The sequence below is a fragment of the Puma concolor genome, chromosome B2 (assembly GCF_028749965.1).
Source record: "Puma concolor isolate L17-30 chromosome B2, mPumCon1.1.hap2, whole genome shotgun sequence".
NCBI lineage: Eukaryota > Metazoa > Chordata > Mammalia > Carnivora > Felidae > Puma > Puma concolor.
The window spans coordinates 44,847,941-44,860,108 of NC_141671.1; positions in this window are offsets into that span (position 1 = coordinate 44,847,941).

Genomic DNA, 12,168 nt, shown 5'->3' on the forward strand with positions numbered 1-12,168 from the left:
GCTTACACCGTGGTGGTGACAGAGGCTGGCCCATGATGCCGTTGGCGCTGGCACGGGCTGCAGGAACTACCCTACCCATGCATTCGATTGCCACCCACCCTTTCATCTGACCTGCCCCCTTCAGCATTCCAGCCCACATTATTAAGACCACAGCGGCAGCCATTTGGGAGGCCCAACTGGACAGGTACCATTCATGGACTCCATTTTATTCTACTTTTTAAAAGCCATTTTATATACTTTTTATTTTAAGCTACATAAGAAATACACGAGTACAGAAACAACATAAGACCTTCCCATAACCTAAAAGAATATAAAGTCAACAAGTAAAAACTCATCTTAACCGTCTCTCTGTACTCCTCCATCTCCTGCCTCAAGACACATACTCTCAGTCTCACTCACCTCGCTGGAGGTAGCCACCGAGATCATTGGTACGTATTGTCCAGCAAAAAAATTGTCAAAATGGTTGGTACAGACTAGCGATTGCCATATGCTCCCTGTTCTCCTAGTTCTGTCCAGTTCAATGTCATATAAATATGAGGGCCCAGGCTAGGCCGGCTCAGAAGTTCCAGGTAGGGCGGGTCGCAATGTGGATTTGACCAAGAGCAGTGGCCATGGAAATAGCCCAGAGGACACAAGCACAGTGTGTCTATGATCACCTCATGGCCTGACTAGTTTTCCACCTCTCATCCACTCCTTTATCATAAATGGACCTTGAACACCTCCTTTCTCATCTCTAGAACCAGAGCTGGCCTTGAGAAGGAGAGTTTTAATAAGCACTTCCCCAGCACTCTGTCACTCAGCATCAAGTCGACTTTGCTTTTGGTCTTGGCTGAACCTTGTTCCTGGTTTTTACAGCGTGTCTGCAGGGCCCAACCCTGACTTCATATCCTAGATCTGATCAGTGGATCCACGATATGTCACTTTCTTGGTAACACGCACGGCAAGTCAGATCCTCTTAATCTGGTAGCCTGTCCTTGCTCTCACGTGTCCCCGGCCCTTGAATTCCAGTCCAAGAGCAGAGCCTGAGAACCTACAGTAGACCTCCCCGATACAGGACTCTGTATGCCAGAATGAACTTCCTCCTGCGTCCACAATGTACTCATCTTTTTAGCACTTTCTGTCCCATGGTGAATGGGTCTAGTCGACCGGTTATGTCCGAAGAGACGGCAGGTCACAAAAACAGGAGAGAAACGGGTGGCAAAGGTGTGCTGCCAGCTCTCTTGGCCACATCCATTGACATCATCTTGGCCACATCAATTGACATGTTAGGCAGAAGCGGCCTGGATGCGCGGTCCAGAACACCTGTGTGAAAGCTGGGGAAGGAGTGGAGGTCACTGGCAACCTCGCAGCGGGGTCTGTGCACGCACTGTACAACCAATGGTGCCGGCTGGCCGCCAATGGTGCTTGGTGGTGTTTTGCTTCTCCGTCCATCTGAATCCCGTGACCCACGCACAGTATCGCAGGACAAGTGGGGCCTGATGCGCGAGGACCAGCGCGAGCCATCAGCTGGAGGGCAACATCGGAGTGCTGCCACCCTAAACTTTGCCTTCAGATGAAGAATACAACCGTGAGAGTGAGTAAAACAAGGAAGTGTTCCCAGTGCTTTCCTGAGCTGCCTTAACATTGGTGCGAAGCTCCCAACAACTGCCGTCTGGACCTCAAAGTTAGCTGCCCAGGCACAACAGCCCCAGGGGACCGAGCTCTTGCCTAAAGGCAGAGAGAGTTAGGAGGAAGCGTGGAGAGAACTCAGGAATTGCAATGGGAACCCAGGTGGACATCCCAGCTCTGACGGTGACAAGCTGTCTGGAACGTGCCCCTCTCTGGGCCTCGGCCCCCTCACCTGACAGCAAGTAGGAGTAGCCTCACATACTTTCTAAGGTACTTTCTGGCTTTCGCATTTGATGAGTCTCTGTTTTTCCGCGTTACTGAAACATGAGAAACCACTTAGTTTCGTTCTTACCCCAGCCATCCACCATGTCATTAAAACCAAGAAACGGCCTATTTATACATTTAGTCAAGATGATGCATCTGACTACACCATGCAGGCATTTGCGGGGTGATATTCTCCCAGTTGGGGTGATGGATAGATAGATTGCAAGGTCCTTGCAGGAGCACACTCTTGCCTGTTCTTCTTTCCTGGGCTAGCACAAAGTTATGCACACAGTAGGCCCTCAACAATATATCGAATGACAAGATTTGAACCGAGACATCTAATCTTTCCCACCGAATCCATCACGGAGCAAAGAATGTCCTGAGGAAACTTTGGGGGTTTGAAATGCATCTTGTAAAAGACAAAACTCTCTGTGCTCATCAAGTTGAACCTGGCTTGACATGCACCCTGTGCCAACATGCTAACTGAACAAATCTAGACACATACATCTGTTCGGATGGAAATCCTCAGTTTACAAGGATCCACTGCTTAGATGGTTCCTAACGTGCCCAAGAAGCGTGGACAAATGGGCCTCAGGAGACCATTCAAAGGAGCACACTATAATCTGACAATCTTATAATGTCCTCAGGGAAGGAATGGGTGTTTCAAATTTGGCATTTAGAACGAAATAGGTCATTAAAGTTTCTTATATGTAAAATGCAGGTTTGGATTCAATAATCTCTGAGGAATTTTTGTTTTTTGGCTTTCTTTGATTATCCATACACTTACATACCCTAGAAATAATCATTTTATACACGATGCTATATGCCATTCTTAGGGAAAAAAATATTTTTAGGTTCATTGCAGTGCATTCTGCACATATTGAGAAATCAAAAAGAAAAAAAATGTGTGTGTTTGGGGGCGGGGTGAAGGGTAAGGTAATAGAAGGAGAAACTCACGTCCGAGGTCATCTTAAAATTTTCTGCTTCCTTATTTGGAAAATGACTCTAGCCATCTTCACGTTACAGGTTGGAAAGAAAGGACTAATAAAATACATATCACAGAGCTCAAAGTGTTGTTGAATTTTTCAATTAAAATTTTAAAGCATGAGTCAAGTATACAAAGGACAGGTGCTTTTTAAAAAAGTATTTATATGTAGCTTCACCTTGTTCCAGAAGGGACTCGAGGTGGCATAATATAATTTTTTTTTCAACGTTTTTTATTTATTTTTGGGACAGAGAGAGACAGAGCATGAACGGGGGAGGGGCAGAGAGAGAGGGAGACACAGAATCAGAAACAGGCTCCAGGCTCTGAGCCATCAGCCCAGAGCCCGACGCGGGGCTCGAACTCACGGACCGCGAGATCGTGACCTGGCTGAAGTCGGACGCTTAACCGACTGCGCCACCCAGGCGCCCCTCGAGGTGGCATAATATAAACAAACTAAAGGTAAAATTCAGAGGAGGGAGAAACAAGGTTGGGTTGGGACAGACGCCATTACAGAATGCCATGTAAAGGATCAGTAATATCTATATATCTCTCTCTCTCTATCAAATTATATCTCTATATTATGTATGATTATATCTCTATATAATATAGATCTGTCTATATAAAATATAGATATATTATATATAAGATACAGATATTATACATATATACATATATATGTATATACATATATACATATACATATATACATACACATATATATGTATATACATATATATGTATACATATATACATATATATATATTTATATATATGTATGTATAATCTCTGTATCTCTCCCTTGTGGAGAGGCACATACTCATATATAGCATGAAATATACAAGGAGTTAAAAAATGTCTCTCTTCCTTGACTTGCTCAATTCTTTCTCCAAGTATTCTCCCATGTGAACATGTCCCATGTGAAAATCCCACAGCTTTTTGAGGATGGCAAACAGAAAACTTGCCTTTTTACAAGGGACTTAAAGAGATGAAGGAATGCACCTGTGGTCACATAACTCGTTTTGACGGAACTAATAATTAAGATCTTTAAAAGAAAGAATGGGCTTCTGAAAAATTGTGTATAATTTCCTTTCTTGCAGGGCTTTGAGAAATAAGATAAATAACTGCCTACCTAGGGTACCTTAAATGGAGCTCTTCCTGAAAAGAACATTAATTAGAATACGTGTTATCCCTGTAACTTACGGCTTTTACAAAGCCACAGTTTTCAAACATTTGAAGTTATTGACAATTGTGTAAACTATATTTAGTAAGAGAATTTCAATTTAAGCAGAGATTTAACAGGAATTGGGAGTATGGTGTGTGAAGCTTGCATGGAGGGTTGCTTCTATGTCTTTGAGAAGTTGGAGAGGCCAGTTTGTCAAGAATGGTGTGTACGTGTGGGGCGCCTGCGCGGCTCAGTCGGTTGAGTGTCCAACTTCGGCTCAGGACATGATCTCGAGGTTCATGAGTTCAAGCCCCACATCAGGCTCGTGTGTGACACGGCGAGTTAGAGGGGACTGAGGTCCAGAAAATACTGAGGTGGACAACTGCCATAAACCTCTGGGAGCTCCTGCACGGTCTGAGTGCTACATATACGTAGCTGAGGGAGACTGTGGAGTCCATGGGAGACATGGGACAGTGATACGAGGTTCATGAGTTGCTGGGGGAGAGGCACCCTGCAAATTACTGGGCTGCCCTGGCGAAAATTGAGATGATGGCAAAACAGTTCATTGGCACAAGAATGACAGGGGGCTGCAAATGAAGCAGACATGGGACTCTGGTGAGCAGCTTGGTGACTCCATTGAGTCCCTGGAGGCTGGATCATAGCAGGTGACCCTAGAGGACATCTGTGACTGTGGTTGAGAAGCTTGGGAGGGCAGCCAGAAGCCATGATGCAGAACGTCACAAGGGGAGTTAGGCCTGGGTGCTGTGGGTAGAGTCAGCAATAGTACCACTGTCATCTAAAACAACAGTGATGAGAAGTCAGGACTCCACCAGCTTCTGGTAAAGGGGCCAGAAAGCCACCTCCTTCTTCACCGAGGCGGTCCTTGGGTGCCGAAGCTGACTTTCTCTTCTTACCAAATATTTGGCTTTATTAACTTTTCTGCTACCTAATCTGTTTCTGCGTCTGCAGAATCTGTTAGGACCTGGCCTAGGCTGGGCAAGCAGCCTGGATGAGCCGCTCCAAACCCTGTGCTTTCATCGAACCCTATAATTTTGTAATGATCATCTTTTCTCTTTTTTTTTTTTTTTAAATTTTTTTTTTTTTAACGTTTGTTTATTTTTGGGACAGAGAGAGACAGAGCATGAACGGGGGAGGGGCAGAGAGAGAGGGAGACACAGAATCGGAAACAGGCTCCAGGCTCTGAGCCATCATCAGCCCAGAGCCCGACGCGGGGCTCGAACTCACGGACCGCGAGATCGTGACCTGGCTGAAGTCGGACGCTTAACCGACTGCGCCACCCAGGCGCCCCGATCATCTTTTCTCTTTTTTAAAACTTTCAAGTTTTACTCTAGTTACATTGATTAAAAGTTTCCATTTTGTTCATATGAGTTTACCTTCATGACGCGCTGACACAATTAAATGAATGCTAACCAGTTTGGTACTCCTTCTAGAAAAGTGACTTCTAGGAGACAGAAGCAGCCTTCTGTTTGTCTCTGGAAAACATTCCAACGAAACAAGTATGTCTTTGATTTTTAGTGGATGTCAGATAGCATCACAATACACGGGATTCCCGCCCCTGGAGCTAAGATACTTACGAATGTAGAACTAAACCAGTTACATAACTCACCCAGATGCCTTAGGTTAAGCAAGGCAGATTGCATTCATGACAGGTCAGAAATGGGAAAAATCCCCAGCCAGTTTTGCTCACGGCAAAGAAGAGGGGAACGGGTATCTCCCGGAATGGATATTATCCTCAAACAATCCAAGGCAGTTGAAAGCAATGTAAAAATATCTCGGAAATCTTGGGTACAATTATGAAAAGGCGTGCGATTTTTTTTCATCCTCTTCTATAATATACCTGTATTGTTTCATTAGACTGTATGCCACAGCGTGTAAGAGAGCTGGTCCCTGACCCTATTACTCTGAGTTTGAGAGCATAGCCATTACCAAACCCCCAGGGTCTGCAAGCAGCTTCAGAGACAATGTGGGGCTGGCTGGGTTCTATCGATTATTAGTTCGTACCTTCACAAGTTCATTCCCGTTGCAGACCTCACGGCCGGCCTGTGCACTGGTGTATTGGGCTCCTTAGATCCGTGGGGTGTCAGAGCCCGCAGGAGTGGCAGAGGCCATGTCATTCAATCCCTAGAATCTGCCAGAGCTGAATTTTAATACTCGCTCTGCCACTCAGTAGCTCAGCAATCTTGGGCCAGTGTCTCAACCTCTTGAGCCTCCATTTCTTCATCTGTAAACCAGCCCTCTTACAGCACAACCTCTTCGGGTTACTGTCAAATGAATGAGATAAAGCAAGTAAAGTGCTCAGCACAGTACCTGGCACATGGTAAGTGTTAGCGATCATCATCACTCTGAGCAGAAAAACGTTCCCCATGTCCAATGTAGGGGAAATTAATTTTTTTGGCAATCTGACCCGAGGTGCATGACTGCTTAAAGAGTAGACAAAATCGACTGATACGAAGGTCAGATGTGGAGCGGAGACGGCAGCTGGATGGGCATTGGGGGAGAAGGTTCCCTTCATCCATGGCCACTGCCCACGTGGCTGGGTCAGATCAGGCATGAAAGCTTGGCTTTGACGTTAGTAGGCATCTATTGACCTCAAATTACTCCTTGCCAATTTGAGGTCATGAGCACAGAGAGTCCTCATGTGTCACATCACAACCTCTTCCTAGATCCAAGGGTCCCTTGGTGTCCTGTCAGCTACATTCCACTGTGGCACACAGGAGGATACCAGGTTACTAACTGGCACCCAATCCAATATTTTCTGAACATGCCTCATCATGAGACATCCATCGTTCACGAAAAACAGAGTTCTCAGATGCCACACAAGATTTATTGAATCCAAGTCTTGAGGGGAGGGACTTGGGATCTTTTGAACAAAAGCCACAGGTGATCTGTGATTGGGCAAGTTTGAGAAACTGTAATGCAAAAAGCCAGAATGCAAATGTGTTAGTTAACTAAGATGTTACTCTCTCTGGACTTAACCCAATTAAAACATCCAGCTTCTTAAACGTCCCAAAGGTGTTACACTAATTCTGGAAATTCCAAGCAGAACCCTAAGGAGGATTTATGTCTGAGTAAAGAGAATTCCTTAAATCCACTGTTAGGAGGAATGTTTATTAAATTTTACCTACATTGTTCTGTAGTTCCATAGTTGAAGAGAGTTCTGAATATGCTTGGAAGAAAAGCTGTAGAATGATCAAATGGTTAGAAACACCAAGCAATAAAAAAAGATGTAAAGTAATTAAACTTATATAAGCCCCCAGGGGTACCACTTCAGTGAAAGTCTTCATATTTGAGAAGAGATGTTATCCTACTGATCTTAAAATATACATTTCCCCCTACATTTTAACATCTCTGAAACCAGAATGTATCTTACAGCTGATTGGCTATAGTTTTTCTTAGTGATACATCAAATAACAAGGTTTCTTAACACAGCATCTTGTAGTCAATGAAATACTGAAACCAAGCACACGACAATGACATTCTCCTCCATTCCTACGCACGCGCAACAAGTGATCTAGGTGTCCCCTCTTGCCTGTGCATCTCCACAAACAAGCCTGACCACACTTGAAGGTCCAGCAGCCAATCAGTCTAACCCATCCGCTCACCCAGACTGCAGGATATCTCTACTCCTATAGCTCTTACTATCCGTAAAATCTATTTTCTTCTGTTTCTCTTGCTTAGCATGTATGTTGCAGCATAAATCCTGCCTGATCAATTAATTTGGATGCTACCCTATCCCTTTATAAACATCTCGGCCTCTAAAACTAGGTGGTAAACAACATGAACATACAAAATTTGCCTGTCTCTTGTTTTTCCCCCGGGGCCTAACACAGAACTCCACCTGGCAATATTCAGTAAATATGAAAGATGATGGCACTTCGGTAGGGTGACCATATACTTCATCATCCAAGCCAGGACATTTTGGAAAGTGAAAGGGGGCACTGTGAATATGGATGTGAGATAACGGGCATAAACGGGAACTATCCTGGGCAAATGTGATTGATCCCTCTATATGGGAAAGTTTCTCCTACTCTGTTGTAAACCATTTTGAGGGCAGGGACAATGTTGTACTCACTCCTATTCCCACCATACAAATAGCACAGTGCTTCATACTTCATTGCCAAATTGGGTATAACTCCTTCTTTATGTAAAAAATAATATGGACTTTTTAATTTTAATTTTTTTTTAAAAAATTTTTTTTTAACGTTTTTATTTATTTTTGGGACAGAGAGAGACAGAGCATGAACGGGGGAGGGGCAGAGAGAGAGGGAGATACAGAATCGGAAACAGGCTCCAGGCTCTGAGCCGTCAGCCCAGAGCCTGACGCGGGGCTCGAACTCACGGACCGCGAGATCGTGACCTGGCTGAAGTCGGACGCTTAACCGACTGCGCCACCCAGGCGCCCCTTTAATTTTAATTTTTTAAAGGATTATTTTATTTTTGAGAGAGAGAGAGAGCATGCATGCAAGCAGGGGACAGGCAGAGAGAGGGGGAAGACAGAGGATTGGAAGCATTCTCTGTGCTGAGCGCGGGGAGAAAGGAACCTTGCAGGTGTGATAAGATGAGGATCTTGAGCTGGGAAGTCGTTGTCCTGGATTACCTGGGTGGGCCCAAATTAATGGTAATCAGAAGGTTCTTTACAAGGAAAAAAAGGACAGAAGAGTCAGCATCAGAGAGATTAGAAGCTGCTACACTGTTGCCTCTGAAGCTAGAGAATGGGGCCAAGAGTCAAGGAAAGTACTTGGCCTTGAGAAGCTGGAAAAGGCAAGGAAATGGATTCTCCCTGAGAGTTTCCAGAAGGATCGCAGCCCTGCCAACCTATTCTAGACCTCTGGCTTCCAGAACTGTAAGATAAAACATTTGTAGTAATTTGTTACAGCAGCCAGAGGGAACTACTCTACAATCTAACTTGTGAGAACCAATCAAAACCCAGCTCGTCCTCCATCCATTTTTAGATTCCTACAGCTGAATGTAACCTCTGCATGATTTAACCTCTTCCTCTTTTGGGCTTCCCTTACAGCATTTACTTTACCCAACAGGAATGTAAGCAAATATTAGCTTTTCTTATCCCCTTTTGAGATGTAAGTGATAGAAACCTAATTAAAATTAGCTTAAGCAAAGGGAGAACTTACTGAACCATGTGAATGGAAAAGCCCAGCGATGGAGCTTCAGGTAAACTTGGGTCCAAGGACTCAACATCATCGGGTATCAGGCTCCTTCTCTTGGCTCTGCATTCTCTGTGCTGGCTTTATTCCCAGGTAGACTTTCCATTTATAGTGACAACACTGATCACCAGCAGCTGCCACAGGCTTATAGCCTACCTATTTAGCAGCAGCTCCTGAAAGACTGACCCTCAACTGTTTCAACAAAAGTTTCAGGATTGACTCTTTTTGCTTTGGTCTGGGGCATGTCTCCATCACTGAACCAAGTCCTGTGGTCAATGGAGTGGAATTGGCTCTCCTAAGCCAGGCTTGGGTCAGAGTGAGAGTGACCAACTCATTCCAATTTTCCTGGGACTTTTCTGGTTTCAGCACTGAAAGTTCCGTGCCCCATGAAAGCCCTTGGTTCCAGGAAAATTGGGATCGTTGGTCACCCTAGGCCTCCATGCTGGAGATGAAGGGAGATGTGGTTAGCCCCAAATGACTCCCATAGACTAAATGTGAAAACAAAGTGGTTTCCCGGAGGAACCACCGGGAGAAGAGGAAACGAATGTTGGGCAGGCAAACCCAACAGAGAGATGTCCTCTCCATTTACCCTTCTAGATTAGAGGTCCTTGAAGGCAGGTACTGAACCTTACTTATTTTTGTATCTTTTTAAAAATTGGAGCACGTTTCTTTCTACCTAGGAAAGCCTCAAAAGACTTTATACCTGCACAACGTTATTAAATACTTGGAAAAATTCCTTTAGAGTGAGGAATGTCGAACACCGTATAGTTCATGATGGATAATACAGATTCACTTTTTTTTTTTTTTTTTTAATTTTTTTTTTCAACGTTTATTTATTTTTGGGACAGAGAGAGACAGAGCATGAACGGGGAAGGGGCAGAGAGAGAGGGAGACACAGAATCGGAAACAGGCTCCAGGCTCTGAGCCATCAGCCCAGAGCCCGACGCGGGGCTCGAACTCAGGGACCGCGAGATCGTGACCTGGCTGAAGTCGGACGCTTAACCGACTGCGCCACCCAGGCGCCCCAATACAGATTCACTTTTAACAGGAGCATGTAAAAATAGTTTACCATCTTACTTGATTGAGATTATTAAAAAGTAATCTTGCAGAAAATGGGGTGGGTGGAGAGTTTTAGTTACATAAACTTTCAAAGATCACCGAAGCACTGTCATTCCCACCGTCCTTTCCACCCCCTATATTAAAGATAAAACAGGCTTCGTCTTTACATCACCATCTAATATATATTAAAAAGTGAAACTTAAAATACCGTAAGTGATTTGAGATTCGATTCACTAGTTTCGGTTTTGTTGTTTAATCCGAGGGAGCAGTGGACAGGAATTGTTTTCTTTTGGGCAGGGTGTGGCTTTTCCTCTGAAACTTTGTTTCTGTGACTTCTAACTTCTGACCCATTCCTGCCAGCAATGAGTTATGCACCCCAATTAGGAGTTTAAAAAAGAAATAGCTGCATAAAAAGCAATGTCTCTGATCTAGAAAACATGATAAAAAAAATTTAAGTGTTTTATGCTAATGCTAAATCTTGAAGCTAGTAAATGGGGGGGAAAGGAGAAACTGCCTCTAACATACTGCTTCCAAACCTGACTTTGGCTGTGGGAGCAAAGACTCGAATTGTAATTCGTTTTTGTGAATTTAGCCAAGTCAGTTCTCTTGGAGGCACAACATTCATTCGTAAATGATGAGTTTAGATTATTTCTCCTTGCACATTTCAGTCTCTAACACAAAATGGGTTTCAACTTCCTCCATATTTCTAAGATTTATATAAAATTCCTTTTTCGAGGGGCTCCTGGGTGGCTCAGTCGGTTGAGCATCTGACTCTTGATTTCTGCTAAGTTTGCGGTCTCGAGGTTAGTGAGTTTGAGCCCCTTTCCTGGCTCTGAAGTGTTCTGTGCCTGCTTGGGATTCTCTCTCTGCCTCTCCCCCACGCACATGCTCGGGAACACACACACACTCTCAAAACAAATAAATAAACTTAAAAAAATTCCTTTTTCAAGAGCTAAGCTGAAAGAACATTATAAATGAATGTTATTAGATTGCCAGCTAAATAAAACAATTATATATATATGTCTAAAAATCACTTCAGAAATGAAAAATTCATGATACTGTTACGCTTTCTTTTATTATCATTAAATCGCTCCAATGAATCTATAGTATGCTTTGTGGCGGAGTTTCTTTCACTTATTCTGCTTCACTCCCATCGAGCAAGGAAGCACGGTGTGGGAAAGATCTCATCTCAAGGTTTGGACTGAATCGATCGCCTGGTAATTCCACATTCTTTGCTGGCTTAGATTTGGGCATATGACACAATTCTAGTTCAAGTAACTGAAGGAGATGGTTGCTGGAGGCTTCTGAGACAGAGGGGAAAAAAACCCTAGAAATCACGTCTGTTGCCCAGTGAAGTGAAAAATGAATCATATGGCTCCTTTTGCTACTGTTATATTTACTACTAGAGGAACCAGATTCCAAGTCTGTTAATAGCCCAGTGGAGAGTTAAAAGAATCTAGTACACGGTGACACTGTTGAGTTGCTAACATAATCGGTCCTGAAGCCTACATTACCTCTGGACTTCTTGTTTCACAAGATTATAAATATCCTTGTTAGTTATGTCCATCCAAAACACATTTTCAGTTGTGGTTGAAATAGTAAATATTTGAAGGATAACAGAATCTTGGTGCCAAAACATCCTTATGAATCATTTTGTCCCCCTGTTCTCAACGACATTATCTGTAAGAAGGAAACCAGACCACATAGGACTCCCCGTTCTGACCCCGCCACGTGCGTGGGCAGTGGCCGTGGATGAAGGGAACCTTCTCCCCCGATGCCCATCCAGCTGCCGTCTCCGCTCCACATCTGACCTTCGTATCAGTCGATTTTGTCTACTCTTTAAGCAGTCATGCACCTCGGGTCAGATTGCCAAAAAAATTAATTTCCCCTACATTGGACATTACATC